At 34.9% G+C, this 12,434-nt stretch overlaps 1 protein-coding gene across 4 annotated transcripts in view; it reads right to left on the bottom strand.

Moving 5' to 3' along the window:
• tp73 (tumor protein p73) overlaps positions 1-12,434 on the bottom strand; it is a 162,789-nt gene that overhangs the window by 127,163 nt on the left and 23,192 nt on the right. For all 4 annotated transcript variants that reach the window (XM_039756101.1, XM_039756104.1, XM_039756102.1 and 1 more), the window contains exon 2: positions 4,894-5,061. The gene's annotated coding sequence lies outside the window, so the exon portion shown is untranslated. The remainder of the gene's footprint in view (positions 1-4,893; positions 5,062-12,434) is intronic.

The following is a 12,434-nucleotide window of genomic DNA, read 5'->3' as shown; positions in this document are numbered from 1 at the left end:
AGCTAACATCACATTATAATGTGACCTTGAGAGATGCTCTGGACACAGTGGCTCCCTAAAACAAAAGTGATCAAAGCACATAGAAACTCTCCCTGGTTTAATGAAAACACTCGAGCTCTTAAATTAGAGTGTCGAAAACTGGAGCGCAGATGGAGAACAACAAAGCTACATGTCTTTCAAATTGCATGGACAGAGAGTGTTAATAAATATAAAAAAGCCCTCTTTAAAGCTCGCTCAGAATACTATTCTACATTAATAGATAGCAATAATAAAAATCTACCCTAGGGTACTGTTAGAACAGTGGCTAAATTAACAAATGGGAATTCAGATCAACAGTGCAAAATACCAACAGATATTAGCAGTACAGACTTTATGAACTTCTTCAATGAGAAAATTAAAAATATAAGATCCCAGATCTCAGCATCACAGTACAAACCAAATACTAGCTTAGCAGACCCTGCTCACATTGCATTCAGCACTTTAATAATTTTAATCCTGTAACTGAGCAGGAAGTCTTAACTTTAATTTCTAAAATGAAGCCCACTACTTGTTCCCTAGATCCAGTGCCAACAAAACTAGTAAAAGTGCAATGGATGTTCTTGCAGCCTATTCTAAACATTATCAATAGTTCATTATTGCATGGCACAGTACCTGATGCACTAAAAGTGTCAGTCATTAAACCTTTACTTAAAAAGTCAGACCTAGACCCACACATACTAAATAACTATAGGCCTATTTCAAATTTACCATTTCTCTCTAAAATACTAGAAAAGTAGTCGCCAGTCAGCTTCAGTCACACCTTACGCATTACAATTTATTTGAGAAATTCCAGTCTGGCTTTCGCACTGGTCATAGTACAGAAACGGCACTAACACGGGTTGTAAATGACATTCTGATATCCTCTGATGAAGGAAACTCCACTGTAATTATGTTGTTGGACTTAAGTGCAGCATTTGACACCATTGACCATTCTATTTTACTACACAGGCTAGAAAATATGTTGGGCTTACAGGCCCGTGCTCGCTTGGTTTAGTTCTTATTTATCAAATCGATTCCAATATGTACAGAAATGTGCTGACAGTACTCCATCATTATACACAGAAGTTCAATATGGTGTCCGCAGGGCTCAGTACTGGGACCTTTACTGTTTTCACTTTACATGCTTCCACTGGGATCTCTCATTAGGAAACATAATGTTAATTTTCACTGTATGCAGATGACACCCAGTTATACCTTTCATTTAAATCAAATGAAGTTTCTCCGATGTTGTCTTTAATTAGTTGTGTTAGTGAATTAAAGGAATGGATGAATGAGAACTACTTGTCTTTAAATACAGATAAAACAGAGATGTTAATTGTTGGAGGGAATGACGCTGATCACAGCAATATTTTGTCATCATTTAACTCAGTTGGAATCCCAATTAATTTTACTGAATCAGCCCGCAATCTAGGAGTTATCTTTGACTCTAGCATGTCATTTAAAGCACATATTACAAAGTTCCAAAACATGTTTTTCCATCTTAAAAATGTTAGGAAATTAAGGCGCTTTCTAAATAAACAGGATTGTGAGAAATTAATTCATGCATTTATCTCTAGTAGGATTGACTACTGCAATGCGGTGTTCACTGGCTGTTCCAAACTGTTCTCTATACAGCCTCCAGTTAATCCAAAATGGCTGCAAGAATTATTACAAGAACAAGAAAATATGAACACATAACCCAGTTCTTAAATCTTACACTGGCTCCCAGTTAAGTTTAGGGCAGATTTCAAAATCCTCCTTTTAACATATAAAGCATTAAATGGCCAAGGTCCGCTTACTTGTCTGAACTTATCATGACTTACAAACCTGAGCGCACATTAAGATCTCAAGATGCCGGTCTGCTTAGGATTCCAAGGATTAATAAAATAACAGTGGGAGGTCGAGCTTTTAGTTACAGGGCCCCTAAACTGTGGAATGGTCTTCCTGCTTCCATAAGAGATGCCCCTTCAGTCTCAGCCTTTAAATCCCGGCTGAAGACTCACTACTTCAGTTTAGCATATCCTGACTAGAGCTGCTGATTAACTGTACATACTGCATCTCTGTTGTTAGTCATTAGCACTAAAATATAAGTAACATGATAATTATATTTGAATACTAACCCTCACCTATTCTGTTTCTTTCTCGGTACTCAAATGTGGCATTGGTGCCACGCCCACCTGCCAAGTTGTTTGCCTGCCTATGGTAAAGTCATCCCTGATGGAGGATCACAGGAAAAAAGGGGTCCTTTCATTGGATTGGCTGGCAGCACTGTTTCAGCCGTGGAATGGCCAAATGGGGGAGGCAGCTTGATGGATGAGGTCTTCAGGACTCCAAAAATATCCAAATCTATTATATGATATCATCTACTGTTAAATTCTGCTCCGTACTTCTAAAATTTTTATTTTTATGCTGTATTGAGGATTTGTTCTGTTCTGTGTATTGTATTGTATTGATCCCCTTCTTTTGACACCCACTGCAAAATTCACAATTGGTATGCCAGTTTGAAAAGATAAGTTTTGAGGGTAGTTTTAAAATGTGTTATTGAATCAAGCTGATGTATATGAGAGAGAAGAGAATTCCCGAGTTGAGGAGCACTATGAGAGACGCTTGAGCTCCCACAGCACAGAGTTTGATGTGTGGTACAGAAAGTACAGCTGCAGATGAGAATCTGAGTGAGCGAGACGAGTGTCAATCTGTAGGAGATCAGTGAGGTTGTGGAGAGCTTTAAATGTTAAGAGCGGTATTTAGTATTGTATTCTGTAGTTAACAGGAAGCCAGTGAAGTTGAGAGAGAATAGGTGTAGTATGTTCATTGGATTTAGAACAGCAGGTTATTATCCTGGCAGCAGAATTTTAAATAAACTGTAAGCGATGGATACGTTTTTGTGGGATGACAGATAGAGTACCATTACAGTAATCTATACGTGAGGTGACTCGGGCATTAACCAATACTTTAGTACTGTGTTGCGTAAGAACAGGATGAAGTCTAGAAATGTTTTGGAGATGGAAGAAAGCAGTCCGAGAAATGTTACTTATACGGGAGGAATTATTTAATAATAATAATAATTATTATTATTATTATCATTTAATAATTGCCATTATTAGCGTATAAATGGATATAAATAATTGCATGTAAACGATTTGACAAAATCTGTTGTATGTAAACGATACTGTTTAAAACATTATTGTTTTTTCATCAGAATACCTGGTTTCCACGTCTACCTATATTAGTTTAAATGGCACTTTTACCTTATTTGACTTATTGTGTCGACTGGGCAACACAGTGAATGCGGCATCTATCTATATATGTCTATGTTTTCCGTAGCCTGCTACAGGAAGGTACTCACTTGACCATTGGCATTGGTTTCGCTCCTTGCTATTTTTGTTATACTGCGACGGTGGTTTACTAAGCCTTTGTTATACTGGATTCCTTTCTCACCGTTTTCAGTTCCTATTCTTACACCGCCGTATGCTACGGCAGGCTTCAGCTAGTAGTAACAATTTTCTTAATATTTCCTAATAACCAAAGCACTTAAAGTTCATAATAAGCTGGTAGATAAAACCATAAAGTCTGGTTTTGCACTAAATGACAGTGATTATAATAAAAACTGAAATTTAAAAGACTATTCTCTATTAGAGAAGATATCAGCAGTCTTTGGTAATTTGTTATTAACCTATTCATCAAGACTACTGGCAACACAATAACAGCAATTAAACCCTGATTTAAGGAAGTATATTCAGCTATTTATTCAAAACAAAGATTTTGAAAGATTTAAAAAATGGAACATATTAAAACATGTTAATAAAAATTTGTCTCAGCAATTAGTTGCAACATAACCATGCAGTTATAGGCATGAACAAGAATATTTTATGTTACTTTAAAAATTGTTATTGTTTTTAAAAATAACACCAGTCAGGTGGGCTAGGTTGGGCTGGGTAATTATCATGTTGTTTAAGTTTTTATAAACTTGATTCAATAAACATTTGATCACAACATGGAAAGTTAAATATTTAATTCTTAATGGTATAAAGATTTTGAATGGTCACTATCATCACAACATCTTTGGATGGAATATCTAAACAACAAAAAACAGCTTACCCACTAAATACTTAGCAATATAAATAATGCTATTTTTTTTTGGTAAATAAAATCTGAATGTGCATATATGTTACTATATGTTACTCGTATTTGATTTTCCCCTAAAAAGATTGCGAAAAGCTGAATCCTAGGTCTAGGTCTGGTAGCATTTAGATGTGTTTTCTCTTTACTGATACACTGGATTTCTCTTCATAGCTACAAAGACATGTAGGTTAGGTTAACTGATGATTCTACCTACATGAGTAAGTCTCTGGGAGTGTGTGATTGTGGCCTGTAATGTATTGTGGCTTGGTTTAACTGAGCTTTTCATGGCTGCTTTGAGCCCTGTTTCTTTTTACTATCGTTTAATTTTCTTATACTGTATAATGAATCATTTCTTTGTTTTCTTCATATGGCTAAAATTTTATTTTTACTAACAATCTCACAAAGGCATCAGAAAGTCTCTTCATTTTACTGACTTTAATACTGTAAGCCACAAATATTCTTTCATCCTGTCTCATCACAGTGATAAGAAGACTAGAGTCACTACACTTGTTTGGTTGTTTGGATCAGTACATTTACATATTGCACAACTTTTATGCAAAAAAAAAATCAAAGTGAATTAGAAACAGTGTTCATTGTGACTTAGAAACATCAGTTTTTAACAAGAAAGAACACAGAAGAACATTAAAGAACCTATAATAAAACTCTGTTTCCCTAATAATGTACAGTGTACCAAAACACTTTCCTGTTTCTAGACCTACAATTTATTTATCTCCTTGATTTGAACATACTTACTGGATTTGTGTTTTTATACCAGCTGCTCCACACCATGTCTTTGTCCTATTTGTCAGAAGTATATGAATCCATTTTTAAAGTCCACTGCAAAGGGTTTTTGTCACATGTGTCTCGAAATTCCAGGAGGTCATAAGTGCTGAATGACCAATGAGCAGGGTCTAGTGCGTGCTGTTGAAAGAGGACAAATGATTAAAAGAAGGTGTGTGAGTCATAATGATGGCCACTACATACAGAAATGAAGGTGCTAAAAACTAGTTAGTTCAGTGACTTTTAGGTAAATTTATACAACCAAAGCAAAATTGAATAGAAACTGATTTTTAAAACTGGGTTTGAGGAATGAAATCAAGTCAAAAGTTTTCTTTGGTGAAATTTCAAGTTCACCTGCTTTTATGATACACTGTCACTCTGTAAATCCTGAACATATGCTATATCAGTAATGTTAGAACATGTATTTTGACTAATTTTATTTTTTTTAATGTTCCAGAAAAGAAAGAACATGATATGACATATGCAGTTTGCAAGCATTGACATATGAAAATCAAGTGCTCCTGCATCATTACAAACTATGATTATCTCTCTTCTCAAGGTGACAGGAGTGTGCCTGATTAACAAACAATTTTGAAATCCAAGGGATGTAATCTAAGAGAAAAACCATTTAATACTGTGGGGGGTTCTTTATAGAAATGTTTATTGAGGAAATCAGTGCTAATATCACTGGTCAGAAATGACTGTGGTGTTCACAAGTGTCCCACAGACACTTAACCTCCCCAGCCTTGTAGCCTGAGGTTCGAGAAAGCCCTGATTGCAAATGAAAATATGAAGAAGTCCAATAAGAAAAAGATGAGAATAATTAGCATCACATTGTAAATTAATATGGAACTTTCATCAGCATTTGAGGTTTTAAAAGTATTCAGAACATGCTGCCTGTGTTTGATGCTGATATTTTATTATAGAAGAGCATATTAAGGGTCTGATTGCACATACCTCATATATTTATTCCACTGCAAATTTTTATAGGTTCAAGGAATATATTATATATTTTAATTACAGATAGACAATATTACTACAACTATAATGGCTCACATAGTTTTACTCTGAGAAAACAACTCCATTTCCACAAAAAAAAAACATTTTATTGGAATCAACTGAGTTATTCTTTTTTTTGTATTAGTTGCAGCAGATGATTACATTTTTGCCCATTGGAATGTGTTTTCAACTTAAGTCAATTAAAAATTAATAACATATTGCAATATTGTGCAGAGCTCAACTGAATTTTACGGTATATTACAAAATATTTAAAAAATTCACCAAATTATTGCATTGTGATAATATCATATTGTGGAGTTATTGGGAAATCTTTACTACATTTACTTATCTAATTTCAAATCCAAAAATAATGATTTCTGGGGTAATTGAAAAATAAATTATGGTAGAAATTCTAAATATGACAGACACAGAGGATCACTGCATAAGTTGAGATCCAAAAGTTTCTAGAGAGGCTCTGTATATTTTAAATTAAGCTTCATAATGGGATGTATCAGGAGGATATATGGTAGTACTCAGGAAAATGATTTTAGTAACACAAAAGAATAGAATTTCACAGAAACAAATTACAAGTACAGCGATAGGAAACTGTTAAACACTTTATTTTAGTCTTCTGAAATGTATTGCAGCTCATGTTACAAAACATGCATGCTACAAAATTAAATACTAAAGCATTTCATTTCACAATTCAAGCCCTTAATCTAAACATTACTGAAATAGTGGAAAAAACAGCAAAATCATGCTTTATTTGCTGAAAACATTTTTATATGGGATGTCTGCTGTCAGGGCGGCACAGTGGTGCAGTGGGTAGCGCTGCTGCCTCGCAGTTAGGAGACCCGGGTTCGCTTCTCGGGTCTTCGCTGCGTGGAGTTTGCATGTTCTCCCCGAGTGTGCGTGGGTTTCCTCTGGGTGCTCCGATCTTCTCCCACAGTCCAAAGACAAGCAGGTTAGGTGCATTGGCGATCCTAAATTGTCCCTAGTGTATGCTTGGTGTGTGTGTGCCCTGAGGTGGGCTGGTGCCCTCCCCGGGGTTTGTTTCCTGCCTTGCACCCTGGGATTGGCTCCAGCAGACCCCTGTGAGATTGTAGTTAGGATATAGCGGGTTGGATAATGGATGGATGTATGCTGTCAGTGGACAGTATTTCCAGACATGAGTGACTCTGAGTTTTTTAATTGTGCCAGATACTATCACATTTTAAAATCAGTTTTTATTTTATTACCTTGACTTTTTTTCTTGTGTGCACTATACATTACATTGTAAAAGTGTCTTTTGTGAAAGTCAGAGGTAGAAATTGTCAAGAGCATACAATGGGCATCAGGATAAGTAGGTTACAGTATGATAACATTGCAGTTCTTTCAATGTTTTGCAGTATTTTATATATGCAGTTCAATTATGTAACATATTGCGATTCATTGTTTCTTTTTATTTGACTAAAGTAAAAGTGCCTGTTCATCCTAATTAAATCTTTATCAAATTGGAATTCAAGTATCTCAGTCTTAATGTGGTGATGGTTGAAAATACTGTTAAGTTACATAGCAAACATCAGTATATCACCTTGACTTATCACCCTGCCTTGTTAGATCAATTTTTACATTTGTAAAATGTATATTTGTTATCTGATTATGTGATTTTTATTCAGTAATGCTTGCAGATTGCTTGTTTCATATCAGGTTCTTTCCTTCATACCGTATTACATTATGAAAAACAAAATGAAAAAAATAAATATGTAATAATAATTTAATACTCAAATATCTATAACCATGCTAACTTTAGCATCAACAACAACAAAAAAAAAAAAACAAAGTAAAAATATTCACAAGGTAAATTTGCACTCACTAAGAGAAAGAGTTCACTGTAATATAATTTCTCCCTGGAAAAGAACTATGTCCAGATGAACTGAATCAGCTTTCTAGAATTTCCTTACCTGGATTATTGAACAAGCATCGAGACATTAAGGGGAATACTAAAATATCAAGTATTGTTTTTTTACTCCTAGCTCTACTAAATGGTATTGTATGCAATAAGGTTTGACTGTTTGGATAACTTTTGGACGACAATTACAATCTGAGATCTCTGGTTTAAGATTGAACTCAGTTTAGACATTTATATTAAATCACAAGCCTGACAAAAACAGAAGTCAGAATAAAAAAACTACTGCATATTGAAAAATTAATGAGATATCAAGCATAGTAAACACAATAAAAACTAACATGAACAAAGCATTTTTTAAATTATTGAACCTTTGATAAGGTGATTATCCTAATTAAATGTATGTATAATTCTTTATCACATGGCTATCTGTTAAGTAAGGCTTCTAAAGGACCAAACTATAAAGGTTGGCTCCTGTCTTGTAATTAATACTGCCAGGATAAACTCTGGCTTCCTATAATGAATGTATCTAGATTGACTGAAGTAAAATAAAGCTTCAATATTCAACATTAAAATGATATATTCTTACTAGGGATGGGCGGTATGGCCAAAATTTGTATCACAAATGCAATTAAAAATTATCACTGATATGATACATAGTACGGTATAGTCTTTGTGCATATACTTTTCAGACTGAATCCAGTTTAGATACTTCTGTTGGCCCAGTTCCATAGATTAACAGTGGGTAGTTCTACTGTGATGTTTCTTTTCATAAGGAACATTTTAATCAACTAAAGTAATGACAACAATAATAATAATACATTTTACTTATGCAGTGACTTTCCCATTCTCAAAATGCTTCACAGAATTTCAAAATGAACAGCAGGGAAAAAGAAGAAAAAAAATTGAATGCATATCGTTGAATACAAAATAATATCAGCATAAAAAATGAAATAAAGATAAATACAGGAACCTCTAATCTTTGAATTAGAATAACAGACAATAAACTAGAATAAAATACAAAAATACAAATACTACAAGGAAACCCTGAACAAATAATATAATTTGTGATACAAAAACAAATCATCCTGCACACTTTTTTGCAACACACACATTTTTATATATTCAATCACTGAAACAAACACACTCTGGTTTAGATAAAGTATGGGGTATATGTTACTTAATTGCATATGAACATTCAAATTTAACTATAACAAGTTGAAGCCTATATAGGCTAATCAAACACCTTTATTCCTAACCAGCTCTTCATTTTGTTTGTCACAAGAATGTGAAGCAGCCATCTTCGCCTTCTTTTTTAATCTCCACAGTTGTACACTGTGACGTGTCAGAAGGTAACGGAACACCCACTCCCTATCTTTTGTGACAAGTAACAAAGGCAGCTTCCTGATGTACTAAACCACAGTAAACATTACATACAATATAAACATTTCTACTGCACACCATTAATCTTGACAGTATTCAATCAAAAGTATTCCAAATTTTAAACTACTGGGATAAATAAAGGTTTCCAGTACAAAGAAGCCTCATTTGCATTGAAAATCTTTCAAACAATGATCACAACTCACACTCAGACATGACTAAAATAGTTCTTAATGTCCACTGTGGGGAATCAATGCTGTACCATTACCCAAATGATTTTAGATAAAATATTATACATATGTTTTTACTATGGTCAAAGATGGTAAGTGTCTAGTCTAGAGCAATATTTTTGTTTTAAGACTTAAAACCAGCAGATGACAGGGTACTAATGGAGTAGGCAAAAGAGTAGTAAAATAAAAGATACTGGTCTGAACATAAAATTTAATTATTTTTTATTTTTAATGCGGTTAGGTAAAAAGTACAGTCAAATGGTCAAAGCCAAAACTTATGTTAATTAAGAACCCCTTTCCCCAATTACAATAAGCTTTTCAAATTATTACTCTTTTTTATAGCCAAGGAGTCAAAAATATATAACATTCATACTGCTGAGTGGAGCCATCCTGAATAGCCACAAGATGATAAAATATGCCACACACTTATTATGGCTAAAACACACTTGTTACGGGTAACGGGAGTCATTTAAATTAACAATATGACAACATACATGAATGAAACACAGAAATTGGCAGCAACCATTGGATTGTATTTGTATATCTGGGATTAACTCAAGACTGTTCAACTGACAACCACACACCCATATACATTAAGTGGTACTGGGCTGATTTAGAGACATAATAACAAAATTTGCAAACTATTAATAATGGCTAGTTTTTCTTAGTATACAAAGTGACCTTTTTATAGGCTATGGCCATTCCTGAAAATGAAAATGAACATATTAAACTGAAAGATGTTCAAAACAAATATTGCTCTATGAAATGTAGGGTGCTGGACAATTCTAAGCACTTTGAGAAAAAAATCTTGTAAAAACACTAAAAATAAATATTCTATGTGATTGACAAAATGTTCTGTGGAAAATATAAACACTTGATACCTGTAGAAGTAAACTTGAAACTGACATTTTTAATTTTGGACACTTCCCTGGTCATTGTTCTCTTTGCTTATTTTGTTGCTTTTGGTCATTTTCCTTTGTTAATGTTTTTGTAAAATTCTGTAATACTAGCCGAAGCCTGCTGTAGCATACGGCGGTGTAAGAATAGGAACGGATAACGGTGAGAAAGGTATTCAGTATAAAAAAGGCTTAGGAAACCACCATCGCAGTATAACGAAAATAGCAAGGAACGAAACCAATGCCAATGGTCAAGAGAGTACCTTTCTGCAGAATATCATAGACATATATAGACAGATGCCGCATTCACTGTGTTGCCCGGTCGACACAATAAGTCAGCGCGTCCGCCCTATTGCGAGTGGTAAAAGTGCCATTTAAACTAATACAGGCAGACGTGGAAACCAGGTTTTCTGATGAAAAAACAATAATGTTTTAAACAGTATCATTTACATAAAACAGATTTTGGCGAATCGTTTACATGCAATTATTTATATCTATTTATACACTAATAATGGCAATTATTAAATAATAGTAATAATAATAATAATTATTATTATTAAATAATTCCTCCCGTATAAGTAACATTTCTCGGACTGCTTTCTTCCATCTCCAAAACATTTCTAGACTTCGTCCTGTTCTTACGCAACACAGTACTAAAGTATTGGTTAATGCCCTAGTCACCTCACGTATAGATTACTGTAATGGTACTCTATCTGTCATCCCACAAAAACGTATCCATCGCTTACAGTTTATTCAAAATTCTGCTGCCAGGATAATAACCTGCTGTTCTAAATCCAATGAACATACTACACCTATTCTCTCTCAACTTCACTGGCTCCCTGTTAACTACAGAATACAATACTAAATACCGCTCTTAACATTTAAAGCTCTCCACAACCTCACTGATCTCCTACAGACTGACACTCATCTCGCTCACTCTGATTCTCATCTGCAGCTGAACTTTCTGTACCACACATCAAACTCTGTGCTATGGGAGCTCGAGCGTCTCTCATAGTGCTCCTCAACTCGGGAATTCTCTTCTCTCTCATATACATCAGCTCGATTCAATAACACATTTTAAAACTACCCTCAAAACTTATCTTGTCAAACTGGCATACCAATTGTGAATTTTGCACTGTTACTGCCAGTTACCATTGTTTGTTTGCTAATTATTGCTGTTTGATCGAGACGCGGAAGTAGGATTAGAGATGGCGGGCGGGGCTCTGTCGTGCGTATCCCATGGTCTTAGAGTTGGTGGGCGTGGCTCTCTGTCTTGCTTGCCATTAGTTAGAGTTGGCAGGCGGGCTTTGGCTGGCGTGGTTCTCTGTCTTGCGTGCTCTCTCTGTCTTGCTTGCTCTTAGTTAGAGTTGGCGGGCGGGGCTCTGTGAGTTGGTGGGTGTGGCTCTCTGTCTTGCGCTCATTGTCTTGCGTGCCCTTAGTGAATTATATATATAGATTGTTTATATTGTGTTTCATGTCTTCTGAATTATTTGGCACTGAAATTCTGTTGTGTTCTTTCAGCTAGGAGTGCTTAAGGTTACCCTCTCCCTTACTGGGATTTATACGACTGGGTCTCTTACAAAGTATCATACCTGTTTTTGAGTTTGTGGGCCCCAGCATTACAACAGGAACCAAAAAAAAAGAGTTTCATGTGAAATTAAGGGCAAACAGTAGGTAAAGGCACTATCAGTTTCTAAGTAAGGCAAGCAGCAGTAAAATAAAGCAAAATTTATGTTCCAAAATGCGAGGAGTGTTCATAAAAACGCAAAAGTAAAACAAATCCAAACTCATCGCAGGCAAAAATTGTAACTTCCGTGAACATTATTATTGCTGTCAATACATATCACAAATTTTTGTCTTGCATCCAAAAATTAGATGCAGTGCACAATGCATAGTCATCTTAAAAAATGTTGTGACCAAGAAATTGTACATTGTCATTTCTGGTGACCATGTGGTAGAAATGCGATACCATCACAAACAATGAATGACCTCTGCCAGAAAAGAAAAAAAAATGGTGATGACCACAACTCACAGGGGAATGGAATCGTCATAAATAATGATGGCTTAACTTCAAATACATTGTTGTGGTGTACAGAGACAAAATCATGAAAATTATGTCAC

Source organism: Polypterus senegalus, chromosome 6 (genome assembly GCF_016835505.1).
Source record: "Polypterus senegalus isolate Bchr_013 chromosome 6, ASM1683550v1, whole genome shotgun sequence".
NCBI classification, from domain to species: domain Eukaryota; kingdom Metazoa; phylum Chordata; class Cladistia; order Polypteriformes; family Polypteridae; genus Polypterus; species Polypterus senegalus.
This window is presented reverse-complemented; position numbering and strand designations above follow the sequence as displayed.